Source organism: Chinchilla lanigera, unplaced genomic scaffold, assembly GCF_000276665.1.
Source record: "Chinchilla lanigera isolate Chin_1 unplaced genomic scaffold, ChiLan1.0 scaffold00027, whole genome shotgun sequence".
Classification (NCBI taxonomy): domain Eukaryota; kingdom Metazoa; phylum Chordata; class Mammalia; order Rodentia; family Chinchillidae; genus Chinchilla; species Chinchilla lanigera.
Genome location: NW_004955428.1, coordinates 1,357,070 through 1,382,541, shown reverse-complemented (window position 1 = coordinate 1,382,541; position 25,472 = coordinate 1,357,070). Strand labels below are relative to the sequence as shown.

The window sequence follows — 25,472 nt, the reverse complement described above, 5'->3', positions numbered from 1 at the left end:
AAAAAAAAAAAAAAAAATCACTGTGAAATAAAGATGCTCTCTAAAAGGCAAATTAAGAAAGAGCAGATTTCCAGTGGACTAGAACTAAAAAAAATGCAAACGTGAACCCTTCAGGCCAAAGGATTATAGGACTATAAAAAATCAAGCCACCAGTGCTCCTTAAGGGTAAAGCTTATACCTAAAGGAATACTGATTATACAAAACTATAATAGAAAACGCTTTGTCCTGTTTAATAGAAAATTAAAATAATGGCTAAGAGCAAAAGAAGCAAAAAAGGTAAGTGTTCTAAGGTTCCTGTTTTATCCAGGCCATAAAGCATTAATTTTTGAATTCATATAACAATACAGCAACAACTGAAAGAATAATTTAAAAACTACAACAAGCTAATAAACGAAGTAAAAATATGGAATTCTTAAAAATATGATTAATCCAAAGAATATAAGGACAATAGGGGCTGGGGACTTAACTCAGTGGCAAAAGCGCCTGCCTGGCAAGCGCAAGGTCATGAGTTCGGTTCCTGGTACCGGAGAAAAACAAACAAAAAAAAAAAACAAAGAATATAAGGACAATAGAGGAGCAAGTAATAGATAAGACAACTACAAATGGAATTTATTTATTTAACTATTTATTTTTTATGACTTAAATATAAACAGACTAAAATATGACAACAGATTGGGGTAGGAGTGAGAAACATCACCAAATTTACAAAAGACACACATTAAATATAGGAATACAGAAAAAAACAAAAGGATTGTAAAACACATACAATGTACATTCTAGCCAGAAGGCCAATATAGCTATCTATTCAAAGTAAGTCTTTAGAATAGGAAAAATCACGAAAATCAAGACAGGTTAGAAGAACTGATCTACCATGTAGATGTCACGATCTAAAATTTTTATGTGAGTGATAACTGTCTCCATATACATAAATCAAAAACTAAAAGAATTAAATGACAAATAGGCAAACCCACAAAATCCTACAGGGAGACTGATATAGTAACTGAAAAACTAAACAAAAATTGATAGATACAGAAGAGTACCACATTTAAAAATGCAATCAAAATCATGTATACAAATCAATGGTACCCAATACTGGTAAAATACATACTACTTTCAAGTACATATGGAATACTTACCCAAATTGACCATAAATAAAGCAAACCTCAACACATATCAAAGAAGTAAAATTATATAGAATACCAAGATCACTTGATCTTAGTACAACTAAGAAATCAATAAAAATAGTTACTGAAAATAATCACACTTGCTTAACCCATGAGTCCAACAAATTACAGTGGAGACAAAATATTTTTAACTGAATGATTACAAAAATGTGACATCAAACATGACAAAAATGTAGAATGTGGTTCCTACCATAATTAGGGGAAAATTTAGAGCTTACATTCATATAGTAGAAAAAAGCTGAAAATTAACCTTCTCGTAAGTATATAGCACAAAGCGTGGAAAAATAGTAAATTAAACCCAAAGAAAACACTATAGAAAGGATAGCAGAAACTTTAGGGAAAGTGTACTACAGAAAGTTTTGTACAATCAAAGTTAATTCTCTGAGAATATTAGTAAAATCATATACGCCCTTAGCCAAGACGAAAAATAAGAAGACACAGCTGATAATAACAAATAAAATGGGAGAAATCATTGCTGATCTTCAGATTTCAAGAGATAATGGTTTATAAACATCAGGGTAAATTGTGAGTGTATGGCTATACTGAGATAATATACCCACCTTCATCCTCACTAGAGGAAAACGACAGAAGAGCTCTTACTATTTTCCTTTCTTTGCAGCTTAGCCCAATACGTGGCACACAGTATATTGTCAATAAATGTTTGATGGATGATTGCTTCCCGAAGAATTCAGACCAGGTATGGACATTTAACCTTACTCAGCAGGCTACAGGGCAGTGGTGGTGAACTCACGGCCTGTATGCCACGGCAGACTGTTTATCACTGAAAGCTCTAACAGGTTCACCATTACTGCTACAGGAAGTTAGCTTGCTTTCTTAAAGAACTTCATCCAAATTCCCTAGTTATTCTGAAGCTGATCTTCTTTGGTTTTTAACAGAAAAGGAAAGAGAAATCAAAACCATGCAATCACAAAAGTCACAACTGGACAGAGTGTACTTACTGATATGTAAATTCACTCTTTGTGAAAGATTAGTTTTGTAAAAGAACAAGAAAGACAACTTTTTTCTAGCCCCCTAGTAATAATTCATAGGGTCTATATTTCTTCATGTTCTAAAGGTCCTTTTCTTCTTCTCTTAAAATAGTTCTTTAAATATTTTAACCAGTGATTTTCAAATAAAGGGGGTTAAGCTTATATCAAAATCACCTGGTACTATTTTGAACTCTGACGGAAGTTTGTTACATAAGGCATGCGTACTGGGGGTGGTGTGTAAGAACCACTACTTCAGAGCTTTGTTTCAACTATTCAAGATGACATATATTCAACAACGCTGTATTAAGTGCCCACTAAGTGCCTGGCTCTGTGCTAGACACCGGGACACAAGGCACAGACCTCGGATCTCCTGAAGGAGCTCAGAGTTCAAAGGAAGAGCCTGTATGCAAAGAACTCTCACAAAAGCAAGTTGCAACCTGCGTTCTAACCCTAGAGGACTGTGCTGAGAAGTCTGACTGCACGGGCTTGAAGACCTCAGCCAGAAGAAATGGTGTGACTGCAGCAAGGGCAATCACGGGCACAGGAACAGGAAAAGAGGCCCATGTACTGGGCACTTGTACGCCACGAACTAAGTCCAATACAACGTGATAAGTGCTAGGAAACAAGTGTAAACAGTGCTATGGTCTCAGTGTTTATGTGCCCACTCCCAAATTTCTACGTTGAAATCCAAACCCTCAACATGACAGTGTTTGGAGGTGGGGCTCTGAGGAGGTGATTTAGACTGTGAGGGCAGAGCCCTCAGAGATAGGATGACTGTTCTTACAAGACCCCAGACTAACCACCCACCCCTCCCCACCCCCGCCCGGAGGTTACAGTAGGAGGAGGCCATCTGGGAGGAAATGGCCCTCTCCAGATACTTAATCTGCCAAAGCCTTGATGCTGAACTTCCACTCATCCAGGAGCATAAGAAATAAATTTCTGGTGTTTATAAATCACTCAGCCTATATACTGTTACAGCAACCTCAATGGACTAAGATCAACATAATATAGCGCAGAAAGGAGAGAATAATTAATCCTAGGGACTTCGGGAAGTTTTTCCAAAGAGAAAGTATGAGACATGCCTTAAAAGATGTAGAATTTTGCAAAAAACAATATAGCGTATTTTACGACAGACACCATTCCATAAGCATGTTACATTAATTAATTTAATTTTACCAACAAACTGTGAAGTAACACCATTATCTTCCTCATTTTTTAAAAAAGTAAGATATTGAAAAGTTAAATATCTTGTTTAAAGGTAAGTTTGCAACTATACGTGGCAGAGCCAACATTTGAACCCATTTTCCCTGGATTTTCTAAACACTTTTTTCTAAAATGCTACTTCTAACAGACACGTCACAGAAATCACAGGGTTAGATCGGGTGGAGATGACAGGAGGCTGATAGGAAAGGCAGGGGCAGGACTGTGAAGGGCCTCTGATACATCCTATCCCATGGAGAGTGGGAGGTTTCTAAATAGAGCAGCAATTTGATTATGTCTAAGTTGTGGAAAGACAGCTAAAATAGCATCTTCATTAGGAAGACCACTCCATACAGGAAAGGGAGGGGCTGCTGGGTAGCAAATTCTCAAAAATTCTCAACACTTAAAGTGAAAAGATCACAAACTTCTGTGTACAAACAAGCACAGATGGAACAAAATGAAGGCTAGTGACCATTTTTTGTCTCTTTGAGCTAAGCATTTTTTACATACACGTCAAACATGTAACCTCCCTGAAAAGGAATGCCAATGAGTCCATGATACTATGGCCTTGGCTAGACAACTAATTTTTTTCTGTCCCTTTTTTGTACTTCCTGCCTTAGTTTATGTCAAAAGTTAAGTGGCCTTATCAGTTTAAAGTGCAAAATAAAAACATGAGTCAGCAAACAGAGATTTCCTTCCCTCTTGTCAAATACAAATATTTAACACTGAGGAGGAAAAGCATTTATCCAGTAAAGAACATCCTAAGGATTTAAAAGTAACGGAATCTTTATTCCAACTGCCTTACTTTTAGAAATTTACTCTAAGGAAATAATAAAAAATGGTAAAGGAAACAGGTTTACACAAAGAATTTCATCAGAGATTTGTAAGAGAAAAAAAAGTAAACATAACAACTGGAAAACAGTCAAGTGAAATAAATGTGTGTGTGTGAGTGTGTGTATGTGTATTTTTCAATGGAATATTATGTAGCCCTTAAAATTATGTTCACAAAACTATATATCTTGGAAAAAACCATAAGCATAACATGAACTGGTATATAAAACAGGAACAACCAAAATAATAACAGTGGCTAGGTTGGGAAGATTAGTAGTGTCTCCTCCACTTTTTTAACATTCTCTAGTGAAAAATTAAGCATCAAAATTTTTGAAAAGCCTTCACAGATTTATCAATTACAAAAAAAGAAAAAAAAGAAAAACTCTCCCCAAATTAACATCAATTCATGAGCTCAAGCCACATATATACTTTACTTCGAAGTCAGACTGGACTTATAATTCTGGAAATAATCAACCTGTGGTTTAAAATGGGGTTCTAAATTCAGAAGCTTTTCCTATGGAGTCTTACCCCGGGAAGGATTTCGACTAGTGCTACCCAAAGTCAAGTAAGAAAAATACTCTTAGAATATTCCTTAAATGGCTAATTGTGCAACTTATGTGGCATTCCTTTTTAAAAGGAAAAACAAAACCCAAAAAATTTAAAAATACTCTTAATGGAAGCCTAATCAATGCACAACAAGTGGCATCTTCTTCATCTTGGCCTCATCCAGTCAAGAAACATGCAATTATCAAACTGTCTGAATATCCGGCATACCAACCTGCCACTCAGTACCTTAAAGATCCCACATTCCACAGAACATTTTAGAAGGAAATTAATCCAATTTATGTCTGATGACGCAGTGGGCCCTCTGTACCTGTGGGTTCTCGTGTCCACGATTCAATCCATGGCAGACAGAAGCATTAAAAAAACTGCATCTGTACTGAACACTCACACTTTCCCTTAACAGTGTAGAGTATCTATATAAATTTACACTGCATTCGGTGTTACAAGTAACATAGAGGTGCATTACAAGTAACATAGAGGTGCATTACAAGTAACATAGAGGTGCATTCGGTGTTACAAGTAACATAGAGGTGATTTAAAGTACACAGAAGGATGTGCACAGTTGTAAGCGCTATGCAGTTTTGTATGAGGGACTTGTGCATCCTGCTGACTGGGTCTCAAGGATCCTGGAACCAATCCCTCACAGATGACTATACCTTCAATAAAACAATGAGGGGAAGAAGGCGAATACAACCAAACGCCATCAGCTTCAGACGAGTGGCTGTTTTACAACTCTTGGATGGGTATGGAAACCAACAGACTAGACAAAATGAATGACCCTATTAAATATTAACGGGATAATTAAATTATCCAAGAAGATAAACAAAACACGTATCTCAAAAAGTGATTTGAGAAAAAAATCAAAGACTCATAGTACCCTTAAAAAAGCAACTGACAGAAGATAAATGATCTATTGTCAAGGAGGTAGGCAACTCATTTTTTTCCCTCCAGTTCTTGTTCTCTGGTTTATTACTCTTGTCTTAACTAATGTTGAAATATCATGGCATAAAGATCAAAAGAATTAAGGAACTAAAAGTACAGAATACTGATTAACTTCACTTTGAAACTGTGTAACAGCTGGGTACATTGCTGAAGAGAAGAGGGCAACTTTACAAATATTTTGCTGGATCTATTTTTTTAGGAAACAAGTATTTTCAAGTAATTCGATAAACCAATTATGTACATATTTCCAGACTTACACCACTAGCTACCTGCTTAAATAGATGAACGATCTGTGTGCATATGGAAGAAGTAAGACTTGAGCTCCCAAAGCAGATAGATCTACAGTGTGGATTCAGAGTAATCATAAGCAAACTGTAATTAATTTTAAACTTTAGTAACTTTAACATATAAAGCCAATTTTGTCATTTATCTTACCAGATGCCATAAAGATGTAAAATACCTCAAAGATATGTTGTATAAAGTAACCAGTGCCAATATTAGTACTATGGGAAGGTACATGTAAGCTGTCCTAACATCTTATTTTAGATAGGGTTCATATCCTGCTGAGTTAATTCTTGTCTCCCCTGAGATGTTTAAATTAATATATCAAAAAGGTCAAAAGGGAATATGCCAGGAGACCTATACTGTAACTTTCATTACTCCAAAGTGAACTACTTTTTAACCTGCTTGATTTCACTTAGGTACTTAAGTTTTAATTGCATACTCCTAACAAAGGCAGAATTGTCAAAACAGAGCCCAAGGAGGTTTTACACAGAGATCCTCTAAGAATTCCTGACACTCACTGAAACCATAATTAACAAAACACCAGACACTACAGATTAAAGTTAAAAATACTTAAAATGATGAGAGCTGCAAATTTTTTTTGCCCTGGGACATAATGTTAATAAACATTTTAAAACATAAACAGCAATCTATTACTAATTCAAGAATCGCAATGAGCTTTGCCATTAAGAGTAAAAATAATTCACAAAATCGGGGTGAAAATTCTGAATCCTAATCTTCTGACTGTAACAAATCAGTCTACTGAATTAATCAGAAGTCCAGGGGAACTGAGAGCTGAAACTTTTGATAAAGCTGAAACAGCTATGACTTAGAAACGGAACAGCAGACACGCCCATGAGACTAACCCAGGAGAACTGGCCTCTGCTCACACCTCCAGATGGAGAAACCAGCCCTGACCAGGCAGGACCTAAAAGAGTGGTAATTAAGAAAGGTGGGGACTGTGCTCGGGAACGAGCAGAAGACACCTGGAAGTGGTACCCGGCTACACAATTCTTAATGAGGTGGGAGGGGTGATTGTACATCCTCAAGGAAAATGATAAATCTTTAATCTTCAGGCAGGCAGGCAGGAATAAAAAATTTATAAATTGCTATACAAGCCCAATGTGATTACGTGAATATAAAAACAGAGATGGATCTAGTTATTCAGTCTCAGAAAATAAAGTAGAAATTCTCTGTGATTTGGTTTTAACAAATAATCTGCTCAAATTCTTCTTTCCCGTAGTTACGACAATTAGAAATTAAGTTTGAGTATCTGTAGTGTAGGAATAAGCAGGTATTGCATTCCTTTTTCCTATTTAAAAATAGCAGCCAACTTTCAACACTTCTCCACCTGAACCTGTCAAACACAGCTAAGTAAGACTCACCAAAATAAGAAAAAAAAATCCTAAAAGAAAAAGGGGGATGGATAAAAGCTCTCTCCATTTCTTCTACAGATTCTAATTCAGGTTCTAAAGTATTTACTTTATTGCTAGAAAGTCAGGTTAAAATAGACTGTGTCATCAAGTCCTCAGCAAAAGAAAATGCATGCAATCGGAATTCCTATCAAGCCATGAGTGTCAGGAAGCAGCGCTGCAGCTCCGGCACGGCAGCTTCTTACTACGGCACCTGTCTGCTTACGCCCTAACCGCCCGGCCTTCTGAACACAGGACCTGACGGTACACAGGATCTACTTCGCTATGTTTTCCCTCGCAAAAATACGTTTTCCAGAGACAGTTTTCTAAATCTGGAGAAGGGGAGGGAGGTGTTAAGCTTCTGAAAGCCTGTTCAGAGCACTAACACAAGCACTACGTCTTTAAAGCACAGGTGCTAATAGCCAGCCCTCCAGTCTCAGGTGAGACTTCAGTGACGCGCTTCCAAGACTGCTTGGCGCTGCAATGTGGTGCTAGGCAGGGAGTTAAGTGGCTGGGAGTGTTGGGAGTCAAAAACAAAAGGGGTAACGCGTAAACTTCAAATTCCAGCTTAACACTTACAATAAATTCACTGCAAGAGGTGACATTTCGGCCAAATGATTTCAAAGTAGCATACCTTGATAGAAAGGAAACGATCTGTGTATGTCACAATTACGTGACTTCCTCAGGATAAACACAGTTGATACAGTTAGCTGCACCAAGTATACATCTTTTCATTGTATTAGAAAATCAAGAGAATTCCTCTTTCTTCTAGTTATGCTCTCCGAGTTACCCCTCCATCCTGACTAATCTGGGCAGCTTATAGAGCACCTAGTCAATCTTTTTGGTCACAGAAACTCAGTGTGGAATAGCAGGTGTCAGTTCTGTTCTGCAGTAGATGATTACTACTCTAGTTAGTAATTATCTTGTTAAGATTAGTGGCAAACAAAATTATTCTTACTGTCCCCACCTTTAATAAATGACTTGGCTTTCCTCTTCTCCTCACTATTTCCCCTAAAAGCCACACAGCATTCCTTAATCCCAGCGAGTCTGTATTCTCAAATCATTTGTGTAATGGCAGGCAGTCCTCCAGGATGCAGCGACCCCCGTGGAGAGCCCTGACAAATCCCACCTATATGTTGGTCAACTCAAATGACTCTTCAAATGCAGGAAAGGCCAAAGACCTTTGGTACTTTAAAATTTAATTTTATTGACTCATCAGGAAAAAGTCTGATAGTTGTGCACTAGAATAAACTGTCCTGCTGGAATCAAAATCATCTTGGAGTAGCAACTTGACCGATTGCAAAGAAGGCTCCATGTGGTAAACCTTTATAGGTGGACAGCTGTGGAGGAGTCATCGTTAATGACTCAAACTTTTTAACTGAGCTACTACCTTAGTCAAGCATTGTACTGGTTGTTGACTCCTCACTGCAGTCCTGCAAGGTATCCATTTTACTAAGAAATGTGGGGCTCAGAGGTTCAGTAATTTTCTCAAGACCATATTCTACTAGGTAGATCAAAATTTTAAACCAGTACTGACTGATAAAGTACATTATTTTTATTTATTTATTTTTTGTCTTTTTTAACAGGGTCTCAGTATGCAGTTCAGGCTGGCCTTGAGCTCACTTTGTAGCCCAGGCTGGCCTTGAACTCGCAATGATCCTCCTGCCTCGGCCTCCCGAGTGCTGGGATTACAGGAGTGCACCACCATGCCCGGCTTAAAGTATATTAATTAGGTTAAAAAAATAAGTAATTTTAATACCAGACATATATGAAAAGGGAATCAGCAACAAGAGGAAAAAAGCTACCCCCTTTATTTATTTATTTTGCTTACATAGAACTCCTGCTGTATTTCAGCTTTTGGAACACATTTGTCTTTCTTCACTGAACTCGCAGGTGCTGTTTACGACAACAAACACGCACATCTGTAGGGCTGAGCCAACATACGCAATGCAGGACAGCCTGACCCTCTCTCCCTAAATTTAGAACCTGCAGCTTAGCTCTTAATTGCATAATTTAATCAGGACCCTCTAGAAGGGAAACACATCCATATTCATCACAGGCATCAAAGGAAACATCTTTACAAGTTACATCCTTTTGCAAACCAACATATGGTCTCACGATACTCTCCCAATTGTTGAACTCCTCCTCTGGGAAGAGCATGGAATTTTATTTCTTTTTATCACTTGAAAAAATCACTTCCCTCCTAATTCAGTAAAGCTGGGTGGAGGCTATTTCCTTCACAGGTGAGAGAAATAAAACTTGTTGATCTGTCATTGTCAGGAATTTTATCGTTAACCATTTATTTTATGTATTTTCAAAAATGGAAACAAAAGGCAGATTAAACCCAGAGCAAGAAATCAAGGCCCATTTCCCAGGCTTTCACATAAGCCCCTAATGTTTTTGTCATTTTAAAACAGTGTCTAGATTAGAAAACAAGGGTCCTTAACTTGAGAAGGTTTGAGCTACAGCTCTCCACTTCACAACTGTACTTAAACAAAACAACCTCTCTGGACTTCAATTTGCTTTTCCAAAAAATTCTGATCATACCACTTACCCCGCTGGGTTGCTATAAGAATTCAATATGAATATGTAAGACTGATTTGGAAATTACTACATGATGAATAACTCAAAAATACAGTATTTTATTAACAGAGCTGCAAATGAGGCTATTTTCATACTTTGTATATAAAAAATGAAATTTACATTCAATTTTTGTTTAGTAAAGTTCTAACTTTATTCCAAAAAGGGCTAATTATAAGAAAAGATAACCACCACAGTTGTTCAATTCGTCCAACAAACACCTACTATGTGCCAGGAACTGTGGGATACAGCACTAAGAGACAAAACAGTCTGTAAGGTCAACACGGCGGAGGTCCAGCAAGTCCTCACTGAGAATGCCATAGCTGACGAGATCCTCAGAAAAGACACCCGGGTAAGTATACTGTGAGCAGAGAGGAGAAAGTGTGGAGAACGCGCACACTTTTAGCAAGAATGTGCCTGAAACGCTCAAGGAATAGCAAGGAGTCTCGTGTGGCTGGAATGGAGTCAGCGAAGGAAGCAGTGTGGGATGAGGACAGCAAGGGAACAGGGAGACATATGGAGACCACGTGCGGACATGACTGTTTCTGCTCCAACCAAGGTGGGATCCCCGGGAGACCTGAGAGGAGGAGAGCCACAACCCAACCTACAGTTCCAAGCATTCCAGGGGCTTGCTGGGGTGAGACAGATTGAAGGATGCAGGGATGCAGCAGTGAGCAGGGGGAGCGGTCAGGGAGCTAGGGCAATTAAGGCACAACGTGTTAAAATTTTAGGCCAGCATGGTATGGCATAAGTGGTCAGTTCTGGATGTATCCTGAAGGTATGGCCATGAACAAATAACACTTCTGCTTAAGTAAATAAAGAAAACTAACCAGTAAGTTGGAGAAGTCTGTGTAATTTTTAGAAGTATGAAATACCGTATCACCAGGAATCTGAGACTGAGTATGTCAAGAGTAGCTCAAGGATTAGGACACTACGGAGCGATATGCAGGAGTGCCACTAGGAGCAATCAGAGTAAACGGTGGGAATTAGAGTGACCAGTGGGTAGTGCGACAGCAAACAACAAAGGAGGAAGGGCAGTGGGTCCCACAGGATAGCCCAGCCCGGCACCTTCAAGGTAGAGAGAAGGTCTGGGGGTGACAGTGAAGGGAACTGAGGGCTATGAGAGAAAACGCCAGGGGCTGAGAGAGCGACAGCGTCTCCCAGGAGCACACAGAGATTCCCATTCAAGGATAGTCACACTCTCACCCAGAGCTCCAACAATGACTCACTAACTGCTAAATATGAAAGTGTGAACCACATTCACGCAGGACCATGAAAAAAAGGCAATAATTTGTTCAGCTGGAAGAAGCTACAGACTATTATCCATAGTACGGGTCCTTTTCAAAAACACAAATAGAAACGAAAGTGTGCACCTGTGTGTTCACAGGCCTGGAAGGAAGCAAAACTGAAAGTGAGAGGGTAACCTTAGGAGTGAGCTGGGAACAGGGAAGTTCGGGGAAGCTGACTGCTTATACTTTATCCAATGACTGTTTTCAAATGAAAAGGGTTCCCTCCACCAATAAGAATAAACAAAAACCTGTTAAGTATGTAAAAGATTTATTTTAGTCAGATGTGACAGCACATGTCCAGCTACTCAGAAGGCTGAGGCAGGAGAATTGCAAGTTCAAGGCCAGCCTCAGCTACTTAGTGAGATCCTGTCTCAGAATAAATACAGAAAGCCTGGGGATGTCGCTTAGCACTCCCCGGGTTCGGTCCTCAGCACAGAAAAAAACAATTCTGCATAGCTCCGGAACATAGCATCATGACTAAGAGGCATCAAGATGCATCTTTTCATAAAGAAATAAATAACTGAAATAGTATCTATGACAGTAGAATACCAATGAAGTGGGATATTCGCAGAAATTATTCCAGTACACAGGTTTACAATACATGATCTAATTCCAGGTGAATAGGATATGGATGTGACCATATTTTTATTAAGAAATTCAGCTCCATGATCAAAAATTCAGTAAACAAAAAAGCAAGCTGCCTTCCCATTCAAGTCTCCTATTTTCACCAGGGATACAGCTCCTGCCTGGCAAGTCCATGGTTCTGAGTTCAATTCCTGGTACCCAGAAAAAAAAGAAAAAACTACTCCTCAGTCTAAGATTTTCAATGCATAAGTTTCTCACAAATAAAAAGAAAAAACGTTCTATATTGCTCAACTATCTTCAAGAGCGATTTGGCCCTGTCTCTTCTGGTATGTAAGCCTGTTACTGGGACGAATAAAATAACTTCTAAAAATCAAAGTTTATATAAACCCTGAAACAAACGCTAAGATCAGCCAGATTCCACTCTCTTCCAAATGGTAATCAATGGCTTGCCACTGGGCACTCGGCCACCTCAGAAGATCAACTGGACAAAAAAGAAGAGCTCCTTTCTCGTAAGTGCCAAAGAAGCAAAGTTTTTCACTGGTTCTAGAGAAGTAATGCTTCAGATGTAGTACACAGTGCCTACAGAATCAGGGGAGACTAGCACCATAACTCTAGCCATTTCCTGCCTCTGATCCCATGTTCAATCCAGTCCTGGCCAATAAATTCCCTACAGTGACTCACTTACAAATCCATCTGTCTGAGAAACCCCGTGAATGCTGAGAAGGCTTGAGGACCCAAGTTCTCCTCCTGTGCATGTTCAATTACGGAGAGAGCTTTAATCTCCACAAATTCACTACTAAGCAAATTCTGCCGCCAACACAAAGGTGTGGAAAAAAACAAAATGAACATAACACACTTCTCGCCACCACCAATCTACAGCAATAAAGTTGGGGGTCATCTGATAGACTGTGGTAAGGGTCACAGGACACTGTTTAGGCTATTTATCTATGGAGGAACACACGTGCAGGTAGGGTGGCCAACAATCTATGCCACTTTCTTTACTACAGTGTCTGCTATGGTTTCTGAACTTTGTTGCTTACCTTGCAACAGAAACACAAATATTCCAATTTAACGACTCAAAAGGTTTTCCTCATTCTCACCACCAACTTCAAACAGAAACTGTTGTGTAGGTGGTTCTGTGGGAAGCTCCACATAAATGTGTGGTTCCTATCAATTTTCTGCACAGGTCAAGTATTCAGAAAGAATCAAAAATACCCTCACACCATTATCTCCAACACTACTGCCCAGAAGCACCAAGCATTTTCCATATGCCAGCACTCTTAATCCTTATAAGAACCCTATAAGGCAAATTCCATTTTAGAGGTGACAAGATTGAGTGACACAAAGGCAAGGAACATGCCAAGGCTACCCATCCTCCACTTCTCCTAAACCACCACCTCCTCTGTCTGCTGCAAAAAGCGTAAGGACCAACAGCAAAGATTTTGTTTTATCCCTCCAACTCTTTCCCTTCCCAACCTATTTTTGTTTTTGTTGTTGCCTTCCTTTTCAATGTATTCCCACCTTCCTAGGACATGGAGAAACTACAACTTATATCAAGGCAAGACAAAATTAAACTCATTTTAATCTAAAGTTCAGATGAGTTTAAGTCGCTATAAGCTATAATTCAATGAAACATTAAAAAAAACTGGCATTTTGCTTCACACCATGTATGTGTTAAGCTCTTAATGTTCTTTTTCACTGATGAATCTGTGGAATATTAAAATTAAACTCCCTTTAAGAAAGTTGTTTTCCTTATATCCTCCTAGTTATTCATAATTCAAAGAAAATGGTACGAAACATAGAGACCCGTTTTCTTGTTTCTTTTCCAGTGAAGACAATGTAGGAATAGAAGATGGCTGCTCATAAGTGGAGAATATTTAAAAAATCTTTCAAGCATCCCATATAAGTAAGGTAAAAATACACAGTATTCGCTGTCACGCCCAACACAGCTGTAAGCCACAATGCTGTCTGCTCCCTGGAGCATGTGGGTTGCGGGACTGAGGAGTGGAGGGAAAGATAAAGCAAACTTGCTGCAGCAGAGACGCTAAGTGACGTACCATTCTCAGATCCCACCTGCTTCTGGAACCCCCTTCCCCACCCTCCACTCCTGTGTTTCTCAAATGTAGCTTTATAGGTGTCCTATGTACCATCCGTGGCCTTACCCACCAGACGCCAGTTGCACCGCACTCCCTTAAATCTTCCCCAGATACTGCCAGATGGACCACAGCTCTATTCTACCACATTCTTCCTCCCCTTTTCTCTAAGAAATCTGAGTACCATAGTCCTCAGCAGCTTTATTTAGCTGCACGTCTACAGTCTCACACTCAAGGAATTGCTAGTTCTTTCAAGGAAAAAAGGAAAGTTATCAAGTACCTATCTTTTCTAGCTCTTTTCTCCATAAACAAACAAACAAACAACCAAGAAGCCAGTCAGTCCTCGGCATTTAAAAGGTGTGCCTAAGCACTTAAAACAAGCACCAAACTCCGCCAACGTTACTGAGGATAAAAGACACTCACGGTTCATACCCATAACATACCACGGTGTATTTCCTGACAGGTTTTTAAAAATACCAACAACAGTGTTTCAGGCCAACAGTTCTTAATACTGTTGTACATCCCAGTGGCACTTTTTAAAAGCTCCCTGCTCTAACCCTGGGATGGGCTCCTAGGGATGGGCCAGCCACTTTTGTGATGACGACGCTTCACGGGATTCTGACGTGCGGACAACACAGAAACCAGTGCTGGGGAACATACTAACGTAAAGCTCACAAAGGCACTGTCCATACCCTCAAGAAACTCAGTCCAGGGAGTGATATGGTTTCTGATGTAAAAGGTATCAGAGCTGAAGCCCTACTGCTCCTCAAAGTTACAAGATTCTCAGTCCACATCCTACACTCATGATCTCTTTCCCCAGCTTTATCAAACTCCGTAACAGATGCACTATGAATACACACATGAACAGACTCAAAAATGTGCTGACAGAATGAACTCAGGTAGAAAAATAGGCAGGAAGTAAAAGCTCTACAACCGCAGGAGACTTCTTTCCAAATCCCTTCACTTTTTGAGACTATTTCAACTGTAAGTGTAATGCCTTTAAATTAAGGCTATGTGACATTAACAAGAATGGTTTATTTTTTAACTTTTCGCAGTATCGTAATCTCTTCTTACCAGCTAGCCTGCTCCTTCAAGGGAAAGACCATCTTTATACATGTTTTCTTCCTCATTCAAAACACAGTCCAATGCTGTGTGCACAGCAGAACTGCGGGAGATATTTGCTAAGTTAATATTGGCTTAAAAAGCAACACCCTACATGGAGGATGTGCTCGTGTGTGTGAGTGTGACAGTGGGCTGAACCCAGAGCCTCCAAACTGGGCTACATCCCAAGGCCTTCTTTTACTTTTTTCAGACAGGATCTGGCTAAATCACTGAGTTGCCCAGGTTGGGCTCAAACTTAATGATCCTCTTTCTTGGTGCCCAAGGGCAATGGCACATGCCTAGCTTTTCGAGAATACAGAACATCTTATCCCACATAATTTATCAACTCACTACTGTTTAAATGCAAAGAAATGCTAGGGTTTTCCTGCCGGTCACTTAAATGACAATCAAGTTAATTTTGTTCACACTTAATAGAGAAACATTTAAAACCAATCAAACATTGCCTCAAGCTTGAACAAACTGAACAGAAGTCTTGAGCACACAAACATCAATACGAGGACACTAAAGAGGTTGTTACTAATTGAGCCAGACTGCAAAGCTAGCAACAGGCAAAAAGCAAAACAGGAAGCTGCAATGGATGAAACGGCAAGTTATATACTACCAGCCGTCCTGAGTTTAAGCAAGAGCTAAATGTATAATTTCTGCAGCAACATTCACAGCATCATCATTCCCTACTGTGAAAAGCTACTATGATGTGATTAAGTTCCCAACATTTCTCTTCCCTCTCCAACTCGTAGCTTAGAGTTTGAACGTCAAGTCTGGCCTGTGCATACCAGTTCAGGGCCCCTACTACCAGTCACTTGTCACACAAAAAGTACTTAAGAATAGGGAGGGATGGTGACGGGTCAGGTGACGAACACACAGGTGAGATCTGTAACTCCCGCCCTCGAAATACTGGCAGGTCATTTAAAAGAAAGGAGACTGCGAGGCAGATCTGATTCTATCCATTGGCTGGGTAAGCACTAAGGTAGACAATGTGATTCAGCTAGGTGAGGCACCGACCCATCACCAGTAGACTTGTTCCTCATGGGCAGCATAGAAAAGCCTCTAATATCCCTAAGAGAAAATCTAGAAAATCAAATGCTGATGCCTAACTTTAAAAAAAAAAAAAATTGGTAAGAAGTTTTATTATATGGGGGAATTTTTCTCACTTTGTTTTCCTCGCTTTATTTTATTTGTTTTGTTTTGGTTTTTCTCTGGTACCAGGAACCGAACTCACGACCTTGTGTTTGCCAGGCAGGCGCTTTTGCCGCTGAGCTAAATCCCCAGCCCCTCCTCGCTTTATTTTAATGCCTCATAAAACAGTCCATCTCAACAATCAAAACCAGATTCCAAGACGTCATCATGTCTCTCACGTGTGGGAAAAAGCCACTACAAAAATCTAATACCTCAACACAGGAGAGAAAGAGGCCTATTTCAAAGTGCTCTTTTCCAGGGAGGACTAGTATCTTTAAGGTTCATCAGTCAGGCCAGCTGACTGAGAAATGGATGATGACTAACATCCCTGAAACACCTTACATTCTAATCAGGAGATTCCTGACCCCAAACCACGTCACAGAGGAAGTGGGGTAATGTCAGGGAAATGGGATGGAAAAGGTCCGCCTCTCACAACTCTGGCTTGTGTCCTCTGTGTACCTCCTGGTAACTCCAGGCTTGCAAGGTTGCTGGGCAATGCTGGCTTTCCTTCCTTCAGTGAGAAAACCCAGGGTGCCCAGCCTGACACTTTCTGGTCCACCAAGAGAGACATAGTAATGTAAGAGAGGAGACATCATTCTCATTCCAGTAACGGGTCTGATCCAGAACACAGAACATTTTATGTTCACTAGTATGTATTTCATTTGTCTGTGCATTGCTTGTTCACATTTTTTCAGAATTTTTTTCACATTTTTTTTCTGAGGCAGTGTTTCTTATTTAAGTTTCTTACAAAGAACAACAGTTTGTTGAAACCTGCTTTATGTTTAGTCACATAAATGCTGTCAACTCTATACAATTTTTTCCTTCAGGGTTTCTGCCTTTGGACTCACATTTAGAAGGGCTCCGAAGCTGGCTATTAATCACCCCCTCAAAACAGCCACAAATCAGTCTCCCTCATTTTACCAAAAAGATGACAGGAATCTGTGCCAGAACCTTTCTGCACTAAGCATGTGTTGCTACAGTGAAAAAATAATTTTTAACACTAACAAATGCTATAGAAAAGCCATAGAGAAATTCAAAATATTTTTTTAAAGCCCTGGGCAATTTAAGTAACTTCTTTAAATCACTAATGGGATTCCTCCCTAGCTCAACAACTATATTTTTGTGAAAAAACAGTTCTATCTTGAACTATCTAGAACTACCTAGAACTATAGTTCTATCTAGAACTGTCAGGAAAATGCTTTACTTACAAATTCCTATACTTGGCATTTCACAACTTCATTACCAGTACTTCCACTACTCCTCTTAATTCATTTAGTCCATTAGGCTTCTTCTGTCATGACTCACTTATTTTGACTGGACCAAAATTGCTCTCATGAACATTCTAGACTCTTAGAAAGCACTGACTTTTAGAAATAGTTAACACAGCTGAATGCTTATTACGTGCCAGGTCCTGCGCTGAGTCTTCTATGGGGTCTGTACCCCCCTCACTGTGAGATGTGCCTGTTACATTTTAACACCACTTTACACTCCTGAAGCTAGGACAGCTTACAACTCATGGCATGTCACACTTAACTGATAGTTTTTCACCCCTTCAGCAGAACATGAAGTAACATCTGACAATTACCAGCAGGTTAGATAAGATGATATAAGGAAGTATAACTCGTTTCATCTTCATAGCAGTCCTGAAACTGATACTATTATCTCTGTTTTTCAAATGAGGCAGAATCCTAAGTTAATGGTGCTTTCTAGTTATAAAGCAAATGAGTGTTGGGCCTCAACTTATGCCTAGGCAATGCGACTAGAGCCCTACCTGGAACCCACCTGCTATCCATGGGCCTACCACGCCGGAGCAAGGCAAGAAGGTAGGAATCACCTCCTCTTCGAGGCAGCCTCATCCAACTTCACTCCCAACTTCACACCTACTGTCTGGAATTTGTACTCTTGATAATTCCTGGAAACACTACCTACAGTGTCTTTCACAACTTCTCCAGTGCTCTTGAACTTCCCCTGACACCTGCTGACTCCCTCGCCTCACCATCAGTACAGGGGGAAGACCGCTCTGGACGTGAGCTCTCACCTGGACCCCAGGCTGCGTCCTTGTGTTATGACCTCCCTCCTTACCATACAAGTATCAGTACAGCCTTTTGTCGTCCGTGCTCCGGGTCACGAACTCCATCACCTTTAACCGCTTGCTATGAACTTCTTTTCTTTAACCTCCAAATAGGATGAGGTCTCATCTATTCTGAAAAATAAATCACTTGAGGGAGTATCAGAACCTATTTCTCCCATCTCTTAATACTCCCAATCTCTTCTCTGCAACTGCATTCGTTAGATTCTCTGACTTCTTCTCCTTTACCTTGAAGGATCTCTTTTCCCCTACACACCTACTTCTGGAATTTTTTCCCCACAGGTTCCTGGTTTCACCACTCCTCTGACCCTATACTTTTCTTCCAGTTCCTTCTTTTGTTTACTTCAAATGTGCCTCTTCTTTCTATTAATTCCTCACTGTGGAATTCCTAAAATTCAAGCCACCAGCTTTGCTTTCCTCGCGTCTCTGAGAACACGCACAGGGCTGTAAGGAGTCCACACACCCAGCTTTTCTGGAAATTCAGTTATCAATCTCCAGCTTACCTGTATAACACTTCTGGTTAGATTCCCCACCTTCAACTTCTCACAGCAATGCTAATTTGTTATGACCGCTACAATCAGTTCTTTCCTATTAAATACTGCTTCACTAATCTTCCAGCCACCAGGGTTGGAAACTTAAGGGTCATCTAGCTGTCTTTCGTTATTCTGTAACCATACAATCACCAAATCTTCATGTTTTTTTTTTTTCCGTCACAAAACCCCCTTCTGTTTCCACGTCTGCCTTTACAAGAGATCTGTCATCACACAGATAACTCGCTAGCTTTCTTATTATCTCCTGGCATCCAGGCTCTGTGCTCTCCAATCCAAACTACAGGTCTGAACGTTTTCAGTGACTTCGCAATGCTTCTTCATTCTAGCACGTGAAGGCCCTCAACTTCTCACGCACCCTGACCGTTCTGGACATCTCTTCTGCCCTCCCTCCCCTGTTTCTGGGCTCCATCAAGAATATGGGAGCAGGCAGAAAGGCTCGTTATGCTCTGCTAGCTCTGTCCTGCTCCACAGGACAGCCGCAGGTGACTGCTGAAGAATGTTAAGACCAAACAATGCAGTTTCTCAGTTGAACTCGCCGTGTTTTAAGTGCTACTAGCTACTTGTTGCTATGGTTATTGTGTTAGCGCAGACATAGAACATTTCCTACAGATACTCTACTGGAAAGTATGGTTCCAGAGCTACTTGACATTTGTGCTTCTATCCCAATCTCCATGCCAACGAGTTCCACCTATGCAAACCACACACGTCCTTCCATACCACAGAGGTCTTCCTGTGACTGCTCAGTATAATTTACTCCTGTTAACCCTGTAACAATTCTTACATTGTTGTTGCATTTAATTCTTCCCTACCTCTACTAGGGATTGAACCGAGGGGCCTCACACTGAACTATATGCTCAGCCTTTTTAATTTTTTAATTTTGAGGTATGTGCTCATTAAATTGTCCAGGCTGAGCTCAAACTTGGAGTACTCCTTCCTCAGTATCCTATAGTACAGGGATTACAGGTGTCTGCCACCACACTACCATTTAACTTTTCATTTTTATGTGTCTTACTAATTGTTGATGTTTAGCCGGGCATGGTGGCACACACCTGTAGTCCCAGCACTTGGGAGGATGAGGCAGGAGGATTGTTGCGAGTTCAAGGCCAGCCTGGGCTACAAAGTGAGTTCAAGATCAGCCTGAACTGCATAGCAAGACCCTGTCTCAAAAAGACAAAAAAAAACAAAACAAAACAAAAAAAAAGAAACAAAAACTAACTATTGAGGTTCTTAGAACTAATAAATATTCAAGAAATGAATGAAGCATATACTAATAATGCTGCACTCAAAGTTGTTAAATAAGGGCATATTTAATATCCCTCCTTTATTAAGAGATATTTGCTTTCAATCTAAACAAAAGATCATGCATTGAGCTAAGTAAATGACTTAATTTATGCCTAGTTATAACAGCTAGTTTCTTTTTTTTTTCTTGTTGTTTGAAATTAAAAGGACAAAAAGCCATTCAGATCTGAAATACTTTTCATTCTGCATAAGTACACAGCAAAGGAACTACAATAGAAGAGAGAAAAATGAATGAGTTTTTAAGTAACTATATCCTAGTAAAGACCACAAGAAAGAATATCTTTGGTATAAAGCCCTAAAATACAGGGAAACTATAAATTAAGCATTAAGAAATTATGTATAAAAATACATTTTTAAATCAGCAGGTACTCTTTTATCCAAATGTGACAATGAATATTAATTCATGTGTGATTTATAGTTGTATGTATACACAGCATGATAAAAAAATACATCAAATGTTTAAATTTCAACATGTATTATAGTAAAAGACATATTCCCCATTGCTTCAAACACACTTATTATTATTTCACTATAGTAAGTTTTAAAAATTTAAATAATAACTGTATTTTTCAATCACCCCTTATATGGTTTTTCTTTAAATTCAGGCTCAAAAAAAAAAAAAAAATTAGTGAAGGTCACAGACCTAGGTGCTTCCAACAGAATAAGGCTCCTCTGCCAAACACCGAGCACCAAGCGGAAAAAAGATTAGGGAGAAGTCACATTCCCATGTTTTGAGAATCAAAAGAGGAGATTTATGTACTTCCCTGGAAGTCAGAACTGTCTGATTTTATTTGAAGTTTGTACAATCTTGGATCTCCCATTTTCTAATAAGGTCCCACTGATTAAATCAGACATAGGCCTTTTCTTTTCCATCTCTAGAATAAAAAAAAAAATCAATTTTAATCTGTAGAAAACAAACATCTCTCTATGGTTGTCAGACTTGATTCCTACTCAGCTCAAACAATATTAGGTACAAAATGTCAGTAGCATGCCAAAAAAACTCCTTTTTCCTCTTCTCTCCAAACGATACCAGGTAAGCTCAACCCAAAGCCACAGCGACACAGTGTGTACAGGAGGAAAAACCAACGCGTGAACACTCACCAACACTCAGAGGGAGAAAGGCATGGCTTCCCCACTTCCAGCCCCTAGAGGGTAACTCCCGACAAGCCAGTTGTTATCCTCTCCAGGACTCATTGCTTACCTTAATATAACCCACTGCGTGAGGAAATCTTTAAGGTAACTCTGAACATCAAACACTGCACCTCTGTCCTACAAATAGGAAATGTAGGTATTAATGTTTATGAAAGCACATGGCAAGGCAGTCCCATGCAACTGGGGTATGTAAGTGTACACACAACTCATCAGTGTATGTAAGCACCCCTTGAAAGGACACTGGGAGTAAAGAGAACATAGAGGATCCACAGTTTCATTAGATTCCTAAACAGCCCTAACTCCCTGCAACACCCCACCGCCCCCCATCCCAGAATAAGTGAACTGCAACATATCACACAAGAGCAGACATCAAATATTAAAAAAATAATACCCAAGGGATTTGCAATGAACTATTCTTATCTCAAGGTACAATGTTTAACTGCTCAGGGAAAACAGAGTAATTTTGATAAAACAGATAAACTGAGGTACTAGAACTTTCCTCATCAGTACCATCACTTTGTGATTATACACAAAAACACAAGAGGGAAATGGCAGGAATTATGCAGTAAAGCAGAGATAAAACTAATTGGGCTTTCAAATGTATTACTTTTATGCCAGATTTATTCTTCAAATTATGTGCTGTTTAGATTAAGTGCTAATTTTATCCCTTCCCCTTTCAAACACTTAAAGAAGACAGAAGAAATAACAGGCCCAAAAATCACAGAGAGGGCAGTTTTCAAGGCCTAAAAAATAAAAGCAAAGTGATAGCTATCCTGGGACAATGAAGCACAGTGACATAACGCCTATGTGGGTACCTGAGATTAAAGCCCAAAAAAACGCAGTTAAGAATGAAGTTCTGGAGTCAGACACCTTTATTCACATCCCAACTGAGATTATAAATAATAATCGCTCACTAGTTATGCAGCCCAAGACCAGATGCTGAATCACTGGCCTCAGTTTCCTTTCCTGTAAAAATGTGATAAAGACAGTCCTTAGGGAAGTTTGGGGGCATACAGGACACTATTATAAACAAAGCTTGGCACACAATGTGAACTCAGAAAAAGTTACTAGAGTTATTTCTCTAAAACAATAATCTAAATCAAATTACGACTCATGACACTAATGAATATCTACAGAAAAGTCACCTGTATTTTTAATCTAGTAGCTCCAACCATCACTTCCAAACTGCCTGTTTTAACAAAAACAAGTAGTAAACTGATGTGTAGTCTCTCTCTCTTTGACCCTACAAACTTATGAGTAGAAGGAACAAGGGGGAAGAGAGATAAATGTCCTGGGGCGGCACACTCTAGGACAGTGATGGTGAACCTTTTAGAGCTTTCAATGATACACAGCACTCTGCGGCACGCGTGTGGTTTGTTCGCCACCGCTGATCTCGCAGAGCTTCTGTGATGTTGGAACTCTACCATTTATATATAATCCAATATGGTAGCCACTACCCACATATGGCTACTGAGCATCTGAAATGTGGACAGTACTGAGAAGATGCATTTTTAAGTTTCATTTTAATTTAAACAAATAGATGTAGCTATGGCTACCTTACTGGGCAACACACTGTAGATGATCCATAAACCGAATAAAGATTATAGAAATTTAATCAGAAACATGGGTTTTCTTTTCCCGATTTGCTCATGAATTCAATTCAAATGTATTTGTTTTCAGTGGAGCACTAGTACCTATGATCAGTTAAAGAAATAACATGTCACCTCATGTATCAATACAGTACAAACTCAATGCTAGTAAAGGATCACAGATAAAGTAGGTGGTCCTCTGATATTTTAAAGGTCCCTAAGGCCAAGTTAAATTCAAGCACACATGAAGCATGATTCAACACACAGATCAGAACTGCAAAGGTCCTTATCAGCACCCCCAAGCACCTGGCTCTACATCACCAAATGGAAAGCTATTTATTCAATGAAGACTGACCACGCCTGTGTTTATCTTCAATTTTTCCCCCAGAAATTCGTAATTCTGTAACGCTTCCTCCCTCCCAGAAACACTAGTGTTCTTTGCCACCTCAGCCATTCCACTATAACAAAATCCACGTACCACCCATATCTGAAGTATAACGCCAGACTCCTGCTTAGCTGCCCCTGTAATATGGTTTAATTATGATGACTGAACTAACAGGCTGACATCATAGACTTTTACAGGCTGATCCCATGTCATCCTGATGTATCATTTTGCACCAGTTCAGTGCCGTAAATCAATTTAAGATCTCAAGCAGGTTGAAAAGGCTGGTAATGATGCTTTCTCTGCCGTCTCTGGAGACTCTACGTTATACACAACTTACATTATTTATAAGGCCGCAGTGATGCCTCCATTAGCCTTGTGAGACTACACAAATGAGATCTTTTATCCACACGCAACTTGGCCTTGATTATGTACGCTACTGCAGCGTAAGTACACTCGTCTAATTACACTCAAGTTGATTCTTTTCCCCATCTACTGAGTTATTAAATTTTATCCTGAACCAAGAATTGGTCGAAATCGGAACTGCGCACCAAAATCTAGTCTTGAAATAATAATTGTAGCTGAGAAAGCGAGAATTCCTTCCTCTTACTTTAGCAGTAAACTCAGCAGAAGAAAAAAATCACTTCTATTCCAAGAAGTGTAAGAAGGTAACACTAGCAATTGCCTTAAAAAATGCAAAGGCCATCAACTCCTCAAGAGGTTCCAACCAAAGGATACTGCAAAAGGAAAAATGTATTCGGTTACATACCTACGGTGGCAGGGGTCAAAACTAAATCAAGGACAAATCCCTACCCTCAGAAGAAACCTGATCCTGTCTGGATCCCTCGGAAGCTCTGGCATCACCCACCTCCAGAAAATCATCTCTCAGGACCCCGCTTACAGCTTCCCAAGACTTGCAGTGTTACACAAATGATACACCACCTGCACAGAAATATCAAATAACTGCAAATGGGAACGAGGGAGGGAGAGAGGAGGACAAACACTTTAATCAGTACAGCATACTTAGGCCTGGCACCTACATCAGAGTAACACTGATGCGAAAATATTTACACCAACTGAAAATGCTGGGGCAGTCAACACTGGTTGTGCCTGGATTATTTTTAAATAATGGTTCCAACACAGCTCGCTCACCTGCCTCCAATACAATTTAAAGGGGGTAATTACAAACAAGAAGGAAAACGAACCTGGGCAGGGAACAGTTTTCTCATTGTGTTGCCGGGGTGTGGGTGAGTTACCCACGAGAGAGAGCCCGACAGCGATGGTCTGAAATAAGGGCATCCTGTCATTTCACCGCTGCGCACGTCGCCAGGGGAAGGCACAACAGAAATCACGCAACTTCTGCATCATCCCACACTTTCAAACTTCAGACACAATGCACAGAACACAGAGGAGAAAGAAAAAGGCCGGTTGTCACAGCACTCACGAAAAACGATGCTTTCTCAGGAGATGGTCCCGAGGCAGGCCTGGATTTTCAGAAGGAAAGCTCCTTACTGGTTATCTTGCATGGTGTATTTTTTTTTTTTTTTTTTAATCGCATGTGCCTGAATAAACAAAAGCCGCAGCTACTGTAGGTGTGAGACCTGGCAAGCATTTGTTCCTCCTCCCTTCCCAAAGATCATCAAGGAACCCTCTCTTTAAGTCTTCAGATACATTCAGCAACTAGAAGAACAAGCCCACGTCTGTCTCTTTCACACCCACCACCCGCACCTTAATCCACAAACAACCCCGAGCAACACTAACAAAGGCCGGGTGCAGAGCAAAGGAACAGTTGTTCCACGGCGAACTCACGCAATCACACGCAGTGAGGCCATCGAATCCGGTAAAGGGAAAGGAATGAGCCGACACTGGGAGACTCAGGGGGTGTAGGCGGAAGAGGGAAAAAAAAATTACGCGCCGCCACCGCCAAACCTTTGAATAAATTAGAGGGAATTTCGGTGCGAACTTTCCTTGACCTCGACCCCCAACAGACTGCTCGGGGCACAGAGCGGAGCCCGCGCGGGATGCCAAGGGGCCCGGGGCACCCCCGCCGCCCCCCGCGCGGAGAGAGCAGCGCCGGCCGCGGGGCTCGCAGGAGGTGTCGCTCGCTTGGCGGGAGTGCGGGCTGCGTGTAGGGGGCGAGAACTACTTCGTCGCAAGTTGG

The 25,472-nt window shown here is 40.2% G+C and overlaps 1 protein-coding gene across 3 annotated transcripts in view; it reads right to left on the bottom strand.

The window, feature by feature from the left end:
* The window catches only part of Smad1 (SMAD family member 1), a 72,124-nt gene extending 46,980 nt beyond the window's left edge, over window positions 1-25,144 (bottom strand). Inside the window, exon 1 of one of the 3 annotated variants that reach the window (XM_013515301.1) lies at window positions 25,121-25,144. The gene's annotated coding sequence lies outside the window, so the exon portion shown is untranslated. Of the gene's footprint in view, window positions 1-21,389; window positions 21,458-25,072; window positions 25,091-25,120 lie in introns of those variants that run through there. The other 2 variants (XM_005386647.2, XM_013515300.1) reach the window with 2 other exon arrangements.
* Window positions 25,145-25,472: the final 328 nt, after the last annotated feature.